General features: G+C 42.6%; 1 protein-coding gene, 1 long non-coding RNA gene and 1 other non-coding gene across 4 annotated transcripts in view; 1 reads left to right on the forward strand and 2 right to left on the reverse strand.

The window, feature by feature from the left end:
* Positions 1-4,584: 4,584 nt before the first annotated feature.
* LOC123792544 (uncharacterized) lies at positions 4,585-20,618 on the reverse strand. The gene is made up of 3 exons (XR_006779721.2): positions 20,481-20,618; positions 10,781-10,929; positions 4,585-8,313 (listed from the first exon to the last, which is right to left on the reverse strand). It is a non-coding gene; the product is annotated as an uncharacterized LOC123792544 (long non-coding RNA).
* Positions 11,220-11,354, reverse strand: LOC123792743 (small nucleolar RNA SNORA52). The gene has a single exon (XR_006779784.1). It is a non-coding gene; the product is annotated as a small nucleolar RNA SNORA52 (small nucleolar RNA).
* Positions 19,667-21,874, forward strand: part of RDX (radixin) — a 58,306-nt gene continuing 56,098 nt past the window's right edge. Inside the window, exon 1 of one of the 2 annotated variants that reach the window (XM_045797734.2) lies at positions 19,667-19,882. The gene's annotated coding sequence lies outside the window, so the exon portion shown is untranslated. Of the gene's footprint in view, positions 19,883-20,569; positions 20,695-21,874 lie in introns of those variants that run through there. The other variant, XM_087868460.1, reaches the window with a different exon arrangement.

The following is a 21,874-nucleotide window of genomic DNA, read 5'->3' on the forward strand; positions in this document are numbered from 1 at the left end:
ACGTGCAGCAAAAACTGGCAGAATTGAAGGGAGAAACAGACAGTTCAGCAGTTGCCGTTGGAGATTTCAGTGTTGCTCTCATAGTAATTGATAGAACAGCTAGACAGAAGATCAGTGAAGGTACAGAAGATGTAAACAGAGCAAGCACCCAACTTGATCGTATTGATATGTAGAGAACACTCTACAGATGTTGACTTAGAATAAAATTTAGAAACTGTGCTGTATTTCACCCAAAGGGTAAACCCAGCCCTAATAACCCACTCGAGACAAACCAACTAAGCAGAAAGGAAGGGATTAGAGCAAAGTCAGGACTTGCAAGGGCCAGAGTCATAGAGATTAACTGGAGAGGCAGTGCTGAACATTAATGCCTAAAGATCAGGAGCAGTATCCTCACAGGTCAGGGAGGCAAACGCTTTTTCTGCTTAGAAAGAGAAGCAAAGCTGGGCCAACAGAATCTGGGGGTGGTAGCGGTGGGGTGAAGGAAAATCAGGTGAGCCTCAAGCTGCAGCTGACAAGCCCAGGGCTGATCCCAGAGAACAGACACAAAAGCAAGTTCCAGAAGGAACCAAAAATCCTTCCTGAGATTCCACCAGAGATCATTTGTTCCAAAGTAACATTGGGCCAAAAAACAGAAAAAGCAACATTGAGCCAGAAATCTGAGGAGCTCAGTCCAGCCTCTGCCCTATCTGGCCAGACAGTGTGGAGGCCAGGAAACAGCACTGGACCTCAGCAAACTCCGCAGGGCCAAGCCAACCGGCCTGGATCTCAGTGAGATTGGATAAAAAACATCTATGTAAACCTATCCCTTTTTCTGCTCTTCTATTTGCTTTCTTTTCCTTCAGCCTTTTGTTTTGTTTTCATTTTTAATTCCAACCAAGTCCCAGCTGAACCAAGAGGAAAACTGATTTCCCACACATCAATCAGGCTAAATGGTGGAAACACGCTAGAGGCGCACAAGGTGGCCGCTGTGGCCGTGGCCGTGGCCGTGGCCATGCCCGTAGAGCCAGGGATTCTGTGGCTGAGAGCAAAGCGAGGAAGTGGAATGGGGAGGGGTCCTGGGCGGCAGGGCACACTCCTACCTTCCTTCTTAGGGAATTTTACCTTTCCTTTGTGCTTTCCCTGGAAGTCTGTGCCTGCACCGTGGCCTTGGGCATGAGGCCTGTGACTTCCCATTGTCGGGGCAGGAGAAACAAAGGATGGCCTCTATGGAATTGTGGAATGTTTATTATTCTAAAGAAAAGCATCTGTCTTCTCTCACAGGAAATCCTGTCGTCATATCTGAGAATGGCCCCCGAAATAAATAGTCTTTGGTGCCTTTATTTGTTTTGTTTCAACTTCATTGCAATATGATTGCCATATCACATTTGTGTAAGGTTGAAGTGTACACCATGATAATTTGAAACATGTATAATATTGCAAAATGATCGCCACAATAGGGCTCGTCCCTCTCGTTCAACCGCAGGGTGTCTGGAAGCACAGGAAGGCAGGTGACCCGTGTGTGGGCACCCATCCAGGCGCAGTGGCTGAGTTCAAAAGCAGCGCCCACAATTGCTCAGGCTGTTAACACGGTCTCATTACCAAACCCTCTCACGTGATCCCAGTCCCAGTTCCGGCCCTGCCCTTTCCTCCTCCTCCTCCTCCCCAGGGAGCGAGGTCTTGGACGCTGCAGCCTTGAGGAGAACATCAGGACTCAGCCTCAGAGATGAGCCATGGAACTCGTGGACAAATATCGCTGTGACCTCCTGGGATGTTTAAGAGCTTGGAGGAAGCCAGATAAAGTTCTCACTTACGGAGATTGCCTGGATGCTCTAAGGGGACACACAGCCACTTGCACAACTCTCAAATTGCCAGAGTTTAAGGGACATTTTAGAAGTCTAGTCCTAGCTTTAGAAAAAAAATACGTTTTCTTTCTTTGCATTAAGATTTTATGTCTTCCTTTAATCTCTTCTGTAGAATCTAAGCAAGTAAAGTATAACATTAGCAATAATTTATTATTATTTTCTGTGACTTATATGTAAATATTTACATTCCTACTTCCTGTCTTTCTCTTTGTTACTTTTCATTTCTGTGCTTACATTTCAGAATAGCTTTCCAAAGTGAATTCAGGAAGTGAATGCAAGCTTTATTTGTCTTCCTATTTCCATTGTTCTCCTTTGCAGTCTAGTTTGTAATGTAGATTTACGCACCCAAATCAAGAGGAAACACACTTACAAATATATATGTAAGAGATATGGGATAATCTCTGAGCTGATGTTATCATTGTTTTATAAACCCACATTTAAAGATTGTAAAGATGCAGTTTCGGGATTAGAGTCTCACTGAGAAAATTGTTCCTATTCCTAAAAAGGGCAGAACTGGAGGATTTTGTGATTAAAACGCAAAAAGAAATTTTGGCAAAAGAACTTCCTGAGCCCGGTAGTACAGAAGTTTAATGCTCCAAAGACCAAAGGACACGATGAAAGCTTCATCTCCAGAAGACCAGCGCTGGCGTAGGACTTCTGCAGGCACTTATACCTTGTGAAATCAGGTCCCTTTTTGCTTTCAGGTTCTATAATTTTGTAACCCTGTCACCAACTCTGTGTCCTGGACTGTTAGCTTACATTTTACTAAATATGTTTACTAAACATGTTATGTTTAGTAACTAAATATGTTACTGAACATATTTACATTTGCTAAATATGACTTCCTTTAAATAATAGAAAAATCGTATTTTAGTGAAATCTAAAATAATTCATTACCAAATTAAAGAAAGGAGGAGATGTCTCTACCAAAGATAAATGTAGCCGATCTTAATATTTTACTACTGTGCAAAGCCATCTTGCCTGAGGGAAAGTTGTAACATCTTTCTCTCTTTACAAATAGTGGAGGCTTACCAATTACATGTGAACCTTGCAAATTTTATCAAATGTATGTTTACTAAACAAATGGATTGTTGTTTTGGACAAGCAGAGAGAGACTTGTAAGCCCCAGACTTGATAAACGGCAGCAGCCCACGGAACGGCTGAAGACCAGCCTGACAGGAACTGGCACCGATAACAAACAGAACAATGAAGGTCCCCTATCTCAGAGCTCCCAGAAGAATGGCTTGGCTCCTAGCCAGGTGTATAATCAGTCTATTTTAGGGTTTATCACACAAACCAATGGAGTTTTTCAAGTAATAGTAAATTAGGTGTGGCTCTTTCTTTCTTTTTTTAAAAAGAGGATTTCCTGACAATCTGCCTAGAAGTTACGATACTATCTTTGTATATTTTCATCAAATGGTACATTATGCACCTATGATAAGAAACAATGGGTCTTTGGTATCAGCTTTTTGATTCTGGGTGTTTGGGGAATTTTATTCTCAGTGGTGCTTTTGACTTCGTTAGTCTCTGTCAAGGTTGGATTTACCTTAGTCCCAGTCCCTTAAAGTGGGTGTTTTGTGATGCCCCATCGCAACCGTCACAATAAAGCAGAGCCACGGGGCCTCTATGGCGGGTTGGCCTCCACTCGAAGAGGAGTGCAGAGCAGAGGGAGCACTGCTACCCACACATCAGTGTCTAACCAGAGTCTTTGAAACCAAATATCTGTATTTATTAGCACATTACAATAATTGCTGCCTAATTAATTTCTCTTGTCCAATATATCCAAGCTAAAATTTTAATCATTTGTTGTGGGGAGAAAATAGTCCTCAATCTCAAATCACTTAAAATTCTATTGATTATTGAAGCTGCCATAAACTGAGAATTTCTTTTTTAATATCAGTGATAAAATTCATTTTTACTAGTTGGAGATACTATAAGTCCACTGAAAAATTTACAAAACAGGGATGCCCAGGTGGCTCAGTTGGTTAAGTGTCTGCCTCCAGCTCAGGTCATGATCCCAGAGTCATGGGATCGAGTCCCATGTCAGGCTCCTTTGCTCAGTAGGGAGCCTGCTTCTCCCTCTGTGTGCTGCTCCCCCTGCTTGTTCAGTCTCTCTCTCTCTCTGACAAATAAATCAATAAAATCTTTAAAAAGAATTTACAAAAAAAATTAAGACATGACTTACTCTTGTATGTATTTGGTACAAAATTTAAGGTTATATTAAAGTAATTGCTCAAACTTTGTCTAGTTGGTTAGTTTATTTAAGTAGGCTCTACACCCAACGTGGGGCTTGAACTCAGGGCTCTGAGATCAAGAGCTGTATGCTCCCCGACTGAGCCAGCCAGATGCCCCATTAATTGCTCAAACTGTAAATAATGCTCAGAATGTTTAAAAATCCAACTCCCTAACAAAACTCTCAGCAAAATACAAATAGAAAGGAACTCCCTCAATCTCATAAAGGACAACCTACAGCTAACATCATACTTAATAGTGAAGACTGAATGCTTTTCCCCTAACATTGGGAATGAGGCAAGGATACCTGTTCTGACTACTTCTATTTAAGATGGTACTGGAGATCTGTGCACAAGCAGGCAGAGCAGCAGCAGAGGGAGAGCGAGAAGCAGGCTCCCCGCCGAGCAGAGAGCCCGATGCGGGGCTCGATCCCAAGACCCCACTTGTGCTGTCTCTCTCTCTGTCAGATAAATAAATAAAATCTTTTTTTTTTTTAAATAAAAAGACTGACAGTATCAAGTGTTGGTGAGAATAGAAAGCTACTGGAATTCTCACATGCTGCTGATGGAAATGTGAAGGAGTTCCACCACTGTGAAAACCTGTTGGGCAGTTTCTTCATTAGTTGTGTGTATAATTTGACCCAAACATTCCACTCCTGGGCATTTACTCAAGAGAAATGAAAGTACATTGTACACAAAGATTTCTGTACAAATGTTCATGGCAGCTTTATCTATAATAGCCCCCAAACTGGAAACAACTCAAATGTCCATCAACAATTGAATGGGTAAACAAATTGTGATATGTTCATACAGGAAATACTATTCAACCTTGAAAAGGAAACTATTCGTACACGTTACAGCATGAATGAAGCTCAAAGTAATTATTCTAAGGTGAAAAAGCATGGCCAAAAGAAAAGTATATGCTGAATTAGTTCATTTATATAAAATTCTAGGAAATGCAAACTAATATAGAGCAACAAAATCTTCAGTGGTTTCCTGAACCTCAGTTGGGGGAAGGGAGGAATGGATTATAAAAAGGCACAAAGAAACATTTTGGGTTGATAGTATTAACATTCCTTATCCACATTGTGGTGATGTTTCATGAGAGAATGAATACATCAAAACTCATCACATTTTATACCTTAAATGTATGCAATCTATCATATGGAAATTATAGCTCAATAAAGCAAAAAACATCATAATGCTTTGTTGAACACTGTTCTTCCTATTCTTCCCAGTTGGCTTATGAATTATGTAATGTTAGCAATCCAAGTTTGCATAACTTCACCCAACATTTCAAAACTTTACACCTCCAATATTTAAATGATAGTTACGTTGTTAAGTTAAAATTATATTTAAGGTATCAAAATGTGGTTTAATAATATTTTGTCATTAAAAGTTACTTCAGAAAATGTGGAAAATGTTTTTAAACTATTAAGCATATTTCTTACCACTTAGGGGTAATGGCTGCTATTTTTGTTTTCAGACTTTTTCATGCATATATAAACATAATAATTTTTTAATTGGGATTATATTGCATGTCTTGTTCTGTAGCTTGGTGGTAGCATTACATTACAAGTATTTTTACATGTAATTGTCAAAATGCAATTTTTTCTATTGTGTAATAAATATTACATTGTAGTGGATATGCATGCCATAATTTCTTTAACTTTCCTTGTTTGGGGACACTTAGGTTATCCTCAAGTTTGCACTAATATATATAATTCTGTGTTAAACATCTCTATATGTGTGTGTGTTAAACCGTTTCCTTATTTTTTAGTATAAACTCTTAGAAATGGATTAATGACCAAAGAGTAAGAATGTATTGAGGACTCCTGACATGGTATCAAACTGTTTATCAGCAACATTGTATCAATTTACATCTCCATTAGAAATATATAAAAGTATATGAGAGAGTTTATCTTACTATACTCTCCAAAGTGTTGAACCTTACAGAGCTTTTACATTTTAACATCATTTTTTCCCTCATTGTTAAGGAAACAAGGAAATTTCTTGAAGGAAATTATTATTTTGATATGACATCCTTCTTAAAAGATATGGGTCAGCTTTTCAAAAAAGTAAAAACCAACACATCACTTTTATGAGACGAGTAGTGTCATTAATATTCAATAACATTGCATTACAATTCTTGTCTATCTCACAATTTTTCTTTTGCTAATATACAAATTACCTGCTATAAATAGCCTCTGATTCTGATACATGAACACATAAAAATTTTGTAAGATTTTTTTTTTTAAGTAAACTCCACACCCAGCATGGAGCCCAGCGTGGGGCTCAAACTCACGACCCTGACATCTAGACCTGAGCTGACATTAAGAGTCGGAGATTCAATCGACTGAGCCACCCAGGCGCCCCTATAAGATTTTTAAGGCACAGTTTGTGAAATGATGAATTTCTTTTCTTTTTCATGTAATGTGTTTGGCATATTTCTTTTTCACTTAATTATAGGTCTCCATAGAAATTGTCACCTGGTAAGAAGTGACAATTGCTTAGCTACAAATATCAAGTATAATTTTATAGACTATGAATAGTTAAAACTGTGAAGAGTCATTCTAGGATCTACAGCCTGTTTAGATCCCTGTTGTAAATAGATTTTTATTTTTTTTAAATATTTTATTTATTTATTCGACAGAGAGAGAGCGCGCACAAGCAGGGAGAGCTGCAGGCAGAGGGAGAAGCAACCTCCCTGCTGAGCAAGGCGCCCAATGCGGGACTTGATGCCAGGACCCCGGGATCACGACTCAAGCCAAAGGCAGATGCTTCACCAACTGAGCCACCCAGGTGCCCTGTAAATAGATTTTTAGATACATCCATTTTTAGATAAGTCTAAAAAATAGATTCCCTGTTTTTTAATTGTGTTTGATCAGGGACCAAGCTAAGACACAGATCAGGTGCTAGGGTCTTACATATTCGTTGAGTTCTACAGAATGCTGAGTCTTCTGGTCTTTCTTTGATGATTCTGACTTTACCCAAATGATCGATGTGCTCCTGCTGGTCTAGCACCAATGAATGGTCTAGCCTCAGACAGTCTGTGATGCATTATGTCCTTTGTACCTCAAGGTAATTCGGGCAGCGCCAACATCCAGAGGTCAGTGTTAGATCAGCTTTCAGTGGGGGTATTCAAGAAGAGAAATGGTAAAGAAGCAGACAAAAAGTTGTACTGTTTGAAGCCAAAGAGTGGATAACGATGCTGTGAATGAGGTCTACAGGAGCCTCATCAGAGGCTGTGATTTAAAGGTAAATAATGCATATTTGCTAGATATGGCAGGATGTTATAAAAATGTGTTGAGATGATGAGAAGTGGTACAGAAAGGCTAAGTGCAAGTGTCTTATGCCTGGCGCCTTTCACAGTGCCTGGCTGGTTGCAGGTACTTCAGCAAAGTTTGCTGAGTGGGGAGGTGGTTGTTACCCTGGAGTCGAGAAAGCAGGTGGAGAGTAAAACAGCCATCAAGGATAGACACCTTGGACTGGGCTGTTACTGTCAGAACAGCCTGACGTGACTTTTGGTGTGAAGAGTGACATGATGACTGTAAAGATGAGTGTCTGAGTTTTCTCTGAAATTCAAGAAAGTCACACTTGAGGCTTTGTCAAGCCTCTTCATCAGCCTCTGTACTTTTCCTCGTGCAGACTTCCCAAGGAGACTGGGTGGACTGGGAAGAAGAACGATGCCTTCCGCATCAAAGGAAGCAGCTCTCAGAGGCTCCAGCCCTACGAGTTCATGAGAGCTCAAGGGACTGGATTGTCTGGGTCCAGGTTTTACTAAATGATGCGCCAGAGAAAGAAGGAACCGTAGACAGTCTGACCTAGTTACATTTGCATTCCCAGGAAAAATGAGTAACTGGTATAATGATCAAGCTCTTAAGGCTGCTTCTAAATTTGAAATTTCTCTGTGATGTTATTTCAACCTCTTATATGCTTTTCTTCTTTTGAAAGCTGTAAAATTCCTCAGAAACACTCAGAGTCATTTTCTGGCACAGAGAGGAAGAAGGCGGGAAGAAACAATGACACTGTTTTCAGGGCAGAAGGGAGAAGAAATCTCAGCTGGGGAATGCGGGGCAATGCTAGAAGACAGCTAGGATCACACTTGGATCCGCTGGGAGAAAAGGATGAATAAAGGAGCTGGCCTGGCGAGGAGACGGGTCCGCAGGCGTCTGCCCTTGCAGGAGAACCTGGCCACTAAAGGCACTGCGTGTTTCCAGGCAGGAATGATGGGTGGAACTCTACAGTGGAGAAGAAAAAATCATTAGGTTTTTCCATCAGATACTAACATGTTCTTTAAGATCATGAAGTTTACTTTCCCAAAAGTATCTTTTTCAAATCCCACACCGATTTTACAACTTTCTCATGGTTCATGCCCTGCAACAGAGCAGTGCGTGAGCCCTGGCGATTTCCTGAGTGTAAATCCTGATCTCACGGATTACCGGTCACGTTCACATTTCGATTTGTTTCCTCACACATAAAACAAAAACAAGAACAAAAGGAGAAGAAGAAGAAGAGATACTACCTTCCAGCCACGTTTGTTGGAGGGATTCAATGACCGTGTACCTGTAAAGCTCTTAGCAGATCACCTGGCCTGGAGCAGGTGGTTGCTAAATGCTGTTGTTGCTGCTACTGACTCAGGTGTGCAAGTGTCTCAGTGTTAGGCATTGAGTACCCAGGGGCACGCTGGCTTTGTCGGTGAGAGGGTCGTCCAAACTCGGGGGGTGTGGTGGAGACTGCTGGATGTTTGTTGCATCAGACATCTCGTAGGTGACACTTGAGATGGTTCAGCTTCCTGTGTCTCCGACTTCGGCCTCTTGTTTGGGCCCAGCTGCTGCTGCGGTACCAGCTCTGCATGTCCTCTGACTGCATGCAGATGCCACGTGACAGTGACGCCCTCGCACCTGTGCCATTTGCCTGCTGACTCCCTGGCTGAGGTTTCCCTATTGTGGGAAGGGTCCTTAAAAGAATGGACATGGCTTCTCTTTTTCTTTTCTTTGCTTTTCTTTTTAAGACTTTATTTGAGAGAAAGAGCACAAGCAGGGGGAGAGGCAAAGGGAGAGGGAGAAGCCGACTCCCTCCTGAGCATGGAGACCAATGCAGGGCTCAATCCCAGGACCCACAGATCATGACCTGAGCAGAAGTCAGACACCTAACGGACAAGCCACCCAGGCAACCTTAAGAATGGATATGCTTTTCTCTTTTTTTTATCCCTTTCGTGGCTTTGATGTGAACACGATGGCTGGAGCTGGGGCAGCCCTTTTGACCATGAAGTAGAAGCCATATGTTGAAGATGGCAGAGTGCAAAGACAGCAGGAGCTGGGGTCCCTGGTGAATGGGCAGGCACCACAGCAGCTCTAGACTGCCTATCCGGATATCATGTTGAGAAAGAAAAATTTCTATCTTTTTAAAGGATGATTATGTGGGGTTTTCTGTCACTTTCTGCTAAACTGAATCCTAACTGTTCAAGTAGAAAATGGGCATTCTGTATGAATGAAATGAAGGGAAAGGAAGACAAAACAGCATCGGGTGTTATTTCAAATGCATTACATGTCAGTACTGGACCCAGGCGTCAGTGTTTTACCATTACCTTACATCATCTCTTCCAAATTTAGGGTATCTGAGCCAGATGTTCAGTGACCTGGTCACCTTTGAGATACAGAATACTGACATTCCAGACTAGCATAAAACAAACAAAATACTCCATTCAGAAAGCTGACCTGTCAGTACTTCTCATCTACTTTAACACTTGGTGTTAATTACAGTAGAATTTACTCTGGGTCGGGCTCTGTGCTAAGCTCTCCAATTAGAAAACGCAGGCAATCACACCCTGTGAAGGATAGGTTTGAGAGGGTCAGAACACGGGCCTGGGATTCCAGGTGGGAAGTTTACCAGCATCTTGGAGTTAGGGCGGAGGGGGTGGGCTGTAGGACTCTTTAAAAGATAATATTCACAGGACTTGATGACTGATGGAAAGAGGGGGCTGAATGGGTTCGGAATTATTCTCAGTTTTCTAGGATGGATGTCTGGCTAGGAGATGGTTTCACAATAAGATGGAACACACATGAAGGAGGAGAAGGGGAAGAAAGGGGGAAGGAGGAGGTTTAGTAGAGAAGGTAGAGAAGATGATGGGTTCAGTCCTGGGCATGTTAAATTTGAGATATCCCTGGGCACCAAGTAGAGATGTTGAGCAAGAAGTGAATAGATGAGCCTGGAGTTCAGGGGAGAAGACTTAGAGCACTTGTCAAATGATTTTGTAATTTTTTGTTTGTGACATTGTGCTTCCCAGTAGACTGAATTTCCTGGGGGAAGGATAGTCTTGCTAATCTTGTTTTCCCAGAACTTAGAACTGAGCCTACAACATAGTCAATGCTCCATGTTGGGTCAGTGATTGACAGTTAAATGAATGATTGAATTTCAGTCAGTCAAAAAGGGTACACGTTTTTGTCATCTCAAGTTAAAACCCCTGTATATGTTCCAATAGAAACATGTTTACAAACCTCGGTTGGCTGAGGGGTGTGATTGAGGGAGTCCATTTTGTTTTAATGAGCCTCTGCATTGAGCCACCCTTCAAAGTCATTGCCACAGAAAAAAGAGAAAACACCTTTCAAATTCCAAAGTAGTTTAGAGCATACCTTTGAACCAAAAAGTCCTTCACTAGCTGGGAAAGTCATTCTTTTATTTTATTTTTTCCCCTGAAGAACTTACCCTAGCATCTGGCACATGCACCTGGAAGCACCATGTCTCGCAGAGAGCTGAGAGTAGGTCAGAGCAGTGGATGGTCACCACCTCAGTGCATCAGGGCCACCCTGGTCACCCTCTTTTTGAGTCAGATCACAATGCTCAAAGAAGGAATTCTAAGAAAGGGAACAGAGGCACAGGCCGGTGATTTGCAAAGTACTCCCAAGATTGATAACTGGGCTAAATCAAGGACCCAAGTGGATTTGCAAAGGGCTTACAGTTTGCCCCCTTCCCTGCTTTCTTCACACATAGTTATCAGTAACAGCTAGGAATTTCCCAATAACAGCCAATTCTGATTTAGACCATCTCTCCAACTTTTCCGTAATCATTACATAGACATATTATCTTAAGTAGGAAAGCATTCATACATTCAATTACTAACTTATTTTTTTCTTTTCTTTTCCTGGGGTGTCTAGAAGCTCTGCTGGCACAAGCCCACTGAAATCCTACTCACGACTCTGGGTGAGACTTCTAGAGGGCTCTGGTCCACGAGTGAGACCTGGCAGGCCACAGGCTGCCTGGCAGGGATGAGGATGGGCCACAGTTACTAACTCATTAACTCTCATGTTGTGTAAAGCAATTTATAGTGAAAGTTGCTTTTGAATTGTTTCAAGTAATGGCTGTTGTACCCAGTCGGGGATCTCCAGAGAAAACAGAACCAATAGATAAATAGATGAGAAGATTTATTGTAGGAATTGGCTCATGATTATGGCTCATGATTATGGAGGCCAAGAAGTCCCATGATCTGCTGTCTGCCAGCTGGAGAGCCAGGAAAGCCAGTGGTATAATTGAGTCTGAATTTGAAGGCCTGAGACTCAGGGTCCAGTGATATATCTCCCAGTCCAAGGTCAGAGGCCTGAACAAAAGGGCTGCTGGCATCATGCCTGGAGTCTGAAGGCCTGGGAAGCAGGAGCTCTGAAGTGCAAGAATGGGAGAAGATGGATGTTCCAACTCAAAAAGAAAGAGAATGAGCCCTTCCTTCACCTTTTTGTTCCATTTGGACATCCAAGAAATTGTTTGATACCCACCCATACTGGTGAAGGCAGATCTCTTCACTCAGTACACTGAACCAAATGTTAACCTCTTCCAGAAACACCTTCACAGACATACCCCCCAAATATTTTTTTTTAAGATTTTATTTATTTATTTGACAGAGATAGAGACAGCCAGCGAGAGAGGGAACACAGCAGGGGAGTGGGAGAGGAAGAAGCAGGCTTCCCAGCGGAGGAGCCCGATGTGGGACTCGATTCTGGAACGCCCGGATCACGCCCTGAGCCGAAGGCAGACGCTTAACTTCCGCGCTACCCAGGCGCCCCCCCCCCAAATATTTTTTTAACTGGCTATCTGGGTATCCCTTAAACCAGTCAAACTGATACATAAAATTAACCACCACAGATGTATTTCAGGAAATAAGCAGCAAAGTCAAAGTAAACAAGCCCACACAAGGACTTTGTCATCTTAATACAGTAACGACGCCTAGATATTATATACCATTAGTGTTGCCAAAAACAATTCAAAAAGTATCAGCGATTTTCTTTGCAGTTAATAAATGCGTCGTGTTGGTACTCAGACTTGAGCACAACAAATTGAGAGCAGCAGGTTGTAATTCACGTTAAATTTGGAGTCAGGAAGCCTAGATTTTTGTCTCACACTAACTTCTTGGGTAGTTTCATTCGCTCATTTCACAACTGTTTACTGAACACCATATAGTGCTCTGGACACTGTGGTAAGTGCTAAGGCACAAGAGAGAAGAGAATTTGATGCTGTATCTACACTTACAGACTTGCAGTCTAATAGAACAGACATCAATTTTAAAATCTATGAATTAACAATACAACAGCCATGAAGTACTACAAAGAAAAGTCACCTGGAGGTTGCGCCAGGGTGTCAGGGTGGTCAGTGCAGGCTGGACTGTGACTGAGACCTGAAGGATGATCAAGTGTCAACTAGATAAATGGGGCAGAGGGAACTGTATATGCAAAGTCCTAGTGACCCGGATGGGACAGCAGGCATATTCTGGGAATTATAGATGGTCAGAACGGCTTGAGCTTGGAAAATAAATGCAAACCAATGACCAATAATAGGAGGTCAACAAATGGGTCTGGGGGAAGAAATGGGAAGGAGATGTGAGATAATAATAATTACATTTCAACAAATTAACTCTGGATTCAATATTGAGAGATAATTGTAGGGGCATGTGAGCTGACATGAGAAGACCAGTTACAAGGCTATCACTGGTCCAGAAGAGAGAACCATTGTGTGATCTGGCTGGGAGTGGTAGAGATATGAAAAATTAGACCGAAGCAAGAGGAGGTTAGAGCAATAGGATTAAGCAATAGGCTGGGTATGAAGGAGATGAAGGAGAGGGAAGTGTTAAGGAGGGCTCCTGCACTTCTGGTTGAGATCGGGAACAATGGAAGCACACCAGATTTGAGCAAGACAAGCTCTGCAGATCCTCATTTCTGCTTCTGCAAAGTAAGGGGCAGACTGTTCTTTTAAGTCCTATCCAGATTTAAGATTGTATGATTGTAGTCTAGAATTCAGTCATTTTTTGAAAATAAAGAGTGCCCCAACTCGAGTGGAAATCCTTATAGGTAAATGCTTTAGTTATCTATTGTTACATAAAAATACTACCCACACCTTAGTGACTTAAAATGACATTTATTATCTCATAATTTCTGTGGGTCAAGGAGGCAGGAGTGGCTGAGCTGGGTGGTTCTGGTGTAGGGATCTTTCAAGCGGTGGCATTCAGGTTCCTGGCAGGGGCTGCAGTCACCTGACGGCTTGCCTGGGGCTAGAAGATTCATGGGCTTCCACAGGGGCTCACTCACACAACTGTTAGAGGAAGGCCTCAGGTCCTACTGGCTCTCGGCTGGAGGCTTCCAGTTCTTACCACGCAGGCAGCTCCAGAGACTGTTTGAGTGTCCTGGTGACAGGGCGTCTGGCTTGCCCTGAAGCAAATGACCCCAGAGAGAGCCAATGAGGGGGAAGCTGCAGTGCCTTTAGGATCTTGTCTCAGAAGTCACGTACCATCAATTCCACTTCTCTGTTTGTTAGAAGCAAGTTGCTAAATCCAGCCCACATTCATGGAGGAGGGGACCTAGGTCCCACCTCTGCAGGGAGGAGTATCAGATACTCTGCGGCTGTATTTTAGAACCAACACAGGAGAGTGTAAGTCTTCTACGCTAGACACTTCACAGGGGGCTGGGCACCTTTCCTCTCAGTAAATAACAACTGTCCTGTATATTCAACTAAATTAAAGTACAACTAAAGTGTTATAAACTAGAAAACAGCTGTCTAGAATACTCGGTGCTAAAGTTCTAAAGGGTGAATATTTATTCATTTATTCATTTATTTATTTATATCTCTGTCATGAGACAAGGACAGTCTAATAATGTACAAGGCTTATTGAGTCATAAACTCATGGATATTTGGGTCAGAAATTATGAAACACTATGAAGTGATTGTACACAAATACTTTCTGCATAGTTTGTAAGATACATAATAAATTCTAGAAATTACATGTTATATATTAGACTGAACTATTTTATGGGTGAATCAGAGTCAGAGTTGAAGAATTTTAGAGCTTGAAGAAGGTGTACAGATGGTCAGTCTAATCCAGCTCCCTATTTAATAGGTGAGAAAACTGGGAGTCGATATAAATTTTTAAAAAAATTCTTTCCTGGAGCTTTCACACAGTTAGTGGGAGGAAGCCACTTTTGATGGGGTGGCCATTTCCCAATAATGCTGGAGAGGGGAGTTAATGCTCTTTGAGATCTTCTAGTCCTGAAAATCCTTGACATCTTCAGACAGGCTCTTGAAAGGGCACAATACACGTCACATTCTCCTTTAACACTCTTTAGCAAGTAAGTTACAGAATAGTCCATCAGATCTTCCAAGGTCACTTAGCAACTTGTTTGTAGGAATCGGGAATAAAGCCAAGGTTGTGGACTCCCTCCTTCAGACTCTTTCCACTCTGTTTGTTGCTTACCTCTGAAATTTTCTTGCCTTTTATCACAAACTAAACTGGCTTTTCTATTCTATAAGCAGAGAGGATTAAGTAATAACTTTTACCTTGTCTTCATTGAAGATTAATATGCTCATATCTGTGAACACATTATGAAGTATGTACTTATGTAATCTGATATTTGGTAGGGAGAGAACAAAGGCAGGAGCAGATCTGCGGTTTCTTGAGCCTTCCTTTAGGTACGTTACCCATCAAAATTCTGTTGACTGTACTGAAATTTTATAGCTTATATCAGCAATTAAATTTGTATGGCCTACTAGGCATACAAAGCAGATGATAAGATAGTTTTATTTACTTTGTTTTTACTGAGGGCCGTTATATTGGTGAGCATACTGTGAATATGTACTTAAATAGGCAAGGTAGTAGGAATCATATGGAATATTGCAGTTCACAATAGAAAATTCTCTTCTGCATTTCTTTCCATGTATAGGTGTTTAAAATAGTTGTGATTTCATCGAGCCTTACATCGAAAACCGGGGATGTACTGTATGGTGACTAACATAATATAATAAAAAATCATTATAAAAAAATAATAAAAAAATAAAATAGTTGTGATTTTACATCTTTATAGCTTTTTAAATATAGTGAATAAATTTTTTTCATGGAAAAACATTTTAGTATATAATGCTTAGATTAACTTAATATCTAATATTTAATATTCAAATCCTTGAGTTGAACAAAACTATATTTTCCAAAGACACAGCTGGAAATAAAAGGCCTGTTTCAAGGATGTTACTTATGTTCATTTATTCAATGAAAATTTATTGGATGTCTCATTCACCATAGTTCTTATTTCCAGTTACTGAATGTACACTTGTTCCTAGGTTACCCATAGACACTTAAAATCAGCATCTCTGTAACTTGCCTAATTACCTTGACCTCTCCCTTCTACTTCTTTTACTTAATGGTACTTAATGGTACTCATTGGAAACCTGAAATCATTTTCACATCTCCTTTTCTCTTACTTCTCGAAGCCTATCTCCAAAATTTTTAAAAAGATTCTATTTCCTCCTTTTCATCTTCAAAACCTCCCATGGTCAGTTCTTCATCCTCTCTGGCCTGGACTTTTACAACAAAACTGTCTGAGGTGTCCCTAGTGATCTTACCGATCACTGTGTCATGGAACCACTCTCCCAAGTAATCCACGTGGCTGCCAGTTACTTTACTAACACAGAGGATCATGTTATTCCCCTTCTTACTACATTATATGGATTCCTACTTCCTTAAGGATGAAGGGGAAATTTTGATCTTCCCAAACATACCTCTACTTTCCTTTTCTGATTATAAACATCCTTATCTCAACATCAACCCTATCTTGCTATGTAGTCTTCAAAGTTCATTGCCTTTCCCCTCTTCCCTCTTGGGGCACCTCTATTCACCCCTTCAACACCCCTTCCTCTGAGGGGCTTTCTCTTCTCTAGGCAAACTTAACCACCCTTCTTTTCTGTCTCACTTGACACTATGTGTCTATCTTTATTACAGCTCATATTGCACAACTGTTTGTTTGCCTTTCTCATTACTGAATCCAGAGGGCAGGAGCCTAGCCTTACTCAAACTAGCGAGTTTATTCTAGATGGAAAACCTTGCATTTACAAACCACACTTGCAAAAAGGAGTTTTCTTCAAGAAGGAATTTTGTATGTGCTAGTGAGACAAATGCTTTGTAACTATCATTGGAATTCCAGAATCCAGAATTAGTCAATTTTGTTATGGTGGAGTGCAATCGGATTGTAGCATAGAAGAGTTAGTAATAGATTTTAATAGGTTGCTTTTGGTCTTTTTTTTTTTTTTAAGATTTATGTATTTATTTGAGAGAGAGAGAGAAAGGCTCTCAGGACCCTGAGATCATGACCTGAGCTGAAATCAAGAGTTCGGTGAAACACCCAGGCGCCCTGTCCCTCTTTCTTATGCATATTAGGTAGTTGCTATGTAAATGTTTTTGGAACTACTGATAATATCATCAGATTGTTTTTCTGAAAAAATGTAGTTTCAGCAAATGTGTGAACTTTTCCCCTTGAAATCTGAAATGTTGGAATAAAACAGAGAAAGAAAATTTTCAATTCGCTCATTTCATTAAAGATGCATATATTTGACGTAAGGAACAAAACAAAACAATGGTGTGTGTAGATGATATTTACAATGAAGATACCTGACCCCTAATATAAAGTTCTGCCAGCTCAGTTCATCACAGTTTTTCACAGAATAGCCTCACACTTAGGAAACAGTGCCTTTGCTGTTTTTGGGTGATTGATGATCCACACTGTAGTAAAACTAAAATAATTTTTTTACACTGTAAAAGAAAAAAACTGAAGAAAAGATTAAAGAAAAACAAATGCCCGTAGAAGACCACCCAGCCAACCCTGGGTTTCAATCTTTCTCATTTTTCTAACACCTCATATTTTTTTTTTTTTTGAGAGAGGAAGAGCGTGGGCACAGGGTGGGGGGGGTGCGGTGTGGAGGGACAGAGGGAGAGACAGAATCTCAAGCAGACTCCGCATTGAACGCAGAGCCTATAACAATTTGGAAATGATGACCTGAGCAGAAACCAAGAGTCGCACACCCAACCAAATGAGCTACCCAGGAGCCTCTTTGTTGTTGGTTTTTTAAAAATGTACATGTGATCATACTGCATGGATAGTTTCCTAACTTGTTCCCTCCCTCCAATACTACAAAAAATATGTCATGATGTTATACACATTACATAAACATTTAAAGTTGTTACCCAAAATGTTTCAGAGCATATATGGCTACCTTTAAGATATTTCGTTTCCATGTTTAATTTTTGCATCTTATAAATAATATTGTGATCTACAGTTTACGAATAAAGCTTTTGCTGTATTTCAGATGATTTCATTCAGAAAGAATCCCAGATATGGGATTAAGGGTTACAAGATGATGAACATTTTTATAGGTTGAATCACTGTGCCAAATTGCTTTCTAAACAGGTTGTTTCAGCTTACACTCCCACTCCCTACGTCTAAGAGTACCCTTTTTATCTCACCAGCCTTGAATGTTCTCTTTTACTTAAATATTTACTAATGTGATAGCCAACTGAAATGTTACATTTTCTGGTCTGTTTGCCGTTGCAGAGTATAGGATAAAATCAAGGCTTTGGAGTCAAATATAACTAGGTTTGGTCATTTCTCTGCCACTTCCTGGCTATGTTACAAATTACTTAACTCCTTTGAGCCTCTTTATTTACTGATTGAAAAGGGGGGGGGGTCAATGTTAATATTGACCCCAAACACAGGGTTGTTGTAATTATCAAAAGAGATGCTCATGTAAAAAGCCTGTTACCCTAGTGCCCAGCACATAACAATAGTGAATCCTTTGTTTTCATCGCAAAAGTATGTAAAAGTGTAGCAGCTTTTGCTAAGTATGTGTTACATACTTTTGCTTGATTAGTGTACTATCCAGGAATTTACGTAATACTTTGCCTATCTTTATGCATGCAACTTGATGTGGAAGGCTGATCAATTACCTGGATAATCCTTGCACCCTGGGGATAAAGTCAGGGAGTAATCTTTTAAGAAAAGGACACACCTGGTTCCCATCCTTGAGGAATTTGCCATCTAAAGACCTTTGAGTTTAACTCTTGGGGCTTTTAATTGTTCAGGGAGGTTGCAGAGGGCGGTGGGGAAAACTCACTGAAGCTCGGAGCTTAGTGAACTGAAGCCTGAGCTTAGTGAAAGTGATCTGGGGAGAGAGTTCCTAGAACAGCTACTTACTGCCTCAGGGAAGACAGATGCTAAGGCAGGAAGGATATGAATTATTTGTTCTATAAAAGTTGAATACACTCTTGAGATTTTGTTATTTGAATCTCAAGTTTGTTCATAAAAGGTAAACTACATAAAGACTGCAAACGGGGCAAGCTGGACTGATCTGGTTCTGTGCACTACCGTTCATATATACTCTTAGCAGGTGTTGCTCTTTTAATCCCAGCAGAAGATACCGAGGAGAGAGGATGGAAGCCTGGCGTGGATGCCAGAACACGGACTAGGAAGAAATCTGCCTAGTCCCAGCCGCTTACTAAAGTGAGCCGCCTGGAGTTAGGCTAGGAACAATTGTCTAACCTTCTCTAATTCTAGAATTCAGGTTTGGCTGCTCTTTGGGGGCCCCACTTCAAACTTTTTCTTCTTGATCAAGTCCTTCCAACTGCCAAAAAAAAAAAAAAAAAAGATGTCGGTCGTAATAAAAAATTATCAATTGTCCTTGTCTAAAGGATAAAAATCTGCACTCGAGACTGGGGACATAACCATCGAGGTTTTGGTGGAGTTATCCGAAAAAGCAAGTTTTCCTAGTTGGGTAAAAACTGCCACAATCCTTTAAACGCCCTCAGTGGCAAATATAAATTCCTCTAAAATAGGCCCATTTCTGTCTCCTGGTCCAGGATTCTCCAGCTGAGCAGCCAAGTAACACCGCCCGATTCGGTTCTGGATCCCCTCCGGGAAGAGGAGTCCCTCCTCGGGGGCGATGGAAACGCCCTGGGCGAGTTTTCTGGCACCAGCGGGAGTTTCAAGTTTCCACTCGTGGGGAGGGGGGGCGGCGGGCGCACCGCGAGCTTCGGGCGGGGCGGACCCGCCGCCCTAACAGCCCGTGTCCCTCCAGCCCAGTCCCGCCAGGAAGGGCTCCCTGCGGGGCTCCCGGGCGGAGGCCGACCCTCGCGTGTCCCCACCCCGCGCGGCGACCCGCGGCGACCCCCGGCGACGCCGCGTGCGGCGGGCTGCCACGAGCGCGGGGGGCGGGGCGCGAGCTGCCCTCACGGCGGCGGCGGCGGCGGCGGCGTTGGCGCTCAGGCCGCGGCGCGAGGCCGGCCGGCCGGCAGGGGGAGGCGGGGGGCGCGGGGCAGCCCCGCCTTTCCCCCGAGGAGCCGCCGGGCGGCCATATTGCGGAGCTGTCTGCGGTGGTGGCGGCGCCTCTCGTCTCTGGCGGCCCAGTGCTTCCCACCGCCTCCTCTCCCTCCCTACCGCAGCCGCGACGCCCGGCGCCGCCGCCCAGCGCACCGGCAGCGCTCGGGGTGGGAAGGAGCCGCTCGCTCTCAGGGTAAGCCGCCGGCGCCCTCCCTTCCCCCACCCCCTGCTCCCAGGCGGCGCCGGAGACGCTGAGGTGGCGGCGAGAAGTTGCGGGGGCCCGCGCTGCCCGGCGGCCGCGCCGCGAGGGCCTCGCGCGCCTTTCCGTTCGCGCCCCGCGGGCCGCGGCGCCGCCGCTCTAACGGCTCGGCGGGCCAGGCCGCCCCCGGGGCCGGCGAGAGCGGCGGGGCGCGGCCCGAAGCCGCCACGGCGCGTTGCTGGTCCGCCCTCGGGGTGGGTCCTGGAGCCCCCCAGCCCCGGGGGAGCGGCGGCTTCCCGCTGCCTGGGCGCGGTCCCGCGGGCCCGTCCTTTCAGCGTACTCTGAAAATCCAGTCAGCGCGGGTAGAATTACATTTTGCAGTGTAGGGGAGGGGGGATTTCTTGGAACTTCTGCGCCGCTCCCCCCCCCCCCCCGGCCTCCAGTTTGAAAGTAAGGGTGTTGAATTACTAGAGAGCGTGCGTTCGCCTTAGTGGCAAAAGGGCTGTTGCATTACGGGGTTTGGGGCGCGGAGCCACTCCCGGCACCCGCACCCGCGAGGACAGGGCCGCCGCTCCCCGCCAGCCCGCTCTACCTGCTGCTGCTGCTGCTGCGGGCGGCCTCGGACCCCGGAACTTTGCCCTGGCCTGCGGGCAGCCCGGCGTGGTGTCTCAGAGCCCACCACACAAGTTGAGGACCTTACCGGCCCCCCTTCCCGGGAAGGCTTCTCAACTTCATTTCCGGGCTAACTCCGAAAGAGGGGCGCTCCGTTATTTCAGTTTCAGTAAGGCGCATCACTTCCTTTACAGGTATGGGAGGATTCTTTAACCGTTCCCAGTATTTGGCTATTCCCCTCTCAAGGAGTGGTGCTGATTAATGAGATTGGAAATGTGAAGTCAATTATACCGGAGATAAATTTAAAAATAGAGTTGAGAATGTGTAGAGGAGGTTTTAATCAGTCCTGTGGCACTAAGGGTGGCGTGAGGCTCCTGTACAAGTCGGCGATAATAAGGGTTTATTTGATAAAGGAGTACTTGAACATCCACATTGCGATCTATTGTTTACGGAGCATACATTGTTTTAGAACACTAAATACGCTTTTATATTTCAGACGGAGCCCTGAATAAACAATTGCCTTGTTCTTTTGACTGGGTAAATAAATAATGGCCTAATCCATTTGCCAAAACAGCATTATTAGATTTAGGAAGAGATTAATATTCAGGATTGCACTTTTTTTTTTAATTTCCAGAATTCCATTGTTTTCACCAGTGTGTTTTATCTTTCAGACTAATATGACAAAAATGTGACAAATGACAAAAGGCAAAATACTCCTTTTGAAGTTACTAGTAATGCCGTAAAAAGGATTGTACCGACTTTGTTTCTTTGCTTAATCACTTTTTTATGTAGGATGGAATTTAGTAGGCAGTTGATATATTATTATTAAGGAATGAATAGATACGCGTTGGAATTCTTTACAGTTTTATTTAAATGAAACAATTTGATTATGGCATTTAGAAATGTTAAATTCTTGCCCTTGTGGATTATACATTGTTTTGTTCACTCCTGTTCCCTACACATCAAAGAGTGTGTAGGAGAGACTCAAATATTTGTAGAAAAAATATAATTAATTTTGGTGTGGGTAAAGTATGTTGAGTCTGTCCTTTGTTTTAGACATTGTCATTACTTAACTGGAACTTAAATTGATTATTCTTTTTCCTGTGGTGGTAAGAAATGACAGACTTTGCTCTTCTCTCACTGTCAGTAGTCTCAGGGAGGGGAATAAGGGTGGTTTCTTGTTGATTGCTTTACCATTGCCAAGAGAATTGGATTTTATTATTCATTTTTATCTTTGGTAGGTTGTTGAAATGAAGCTTTATATATTTTTATTTTAATTTCAGTTCTCAATCTTTTAATATAATTCGTGTATAGTCTAATTAGAATCTACAATGATGGTGGGAATCTTGTTTTTTCATCCATTTTTAACCTAAT

The sequence above is a fragment of the Ursus americanus genome, chromosome 16 (assembly GCF_024610735.1).
Source record: "Ursus americanus isolate L20-20 chromosome 16, mUrsAme1.1.p, whole genome shotgun sequence".
NCBI classification, from domain to species: Eukaryota; Metazoa; Chordata; class Mammalia; order Carnivora; family Ursidae; genus Ursus; species Ursus americanus.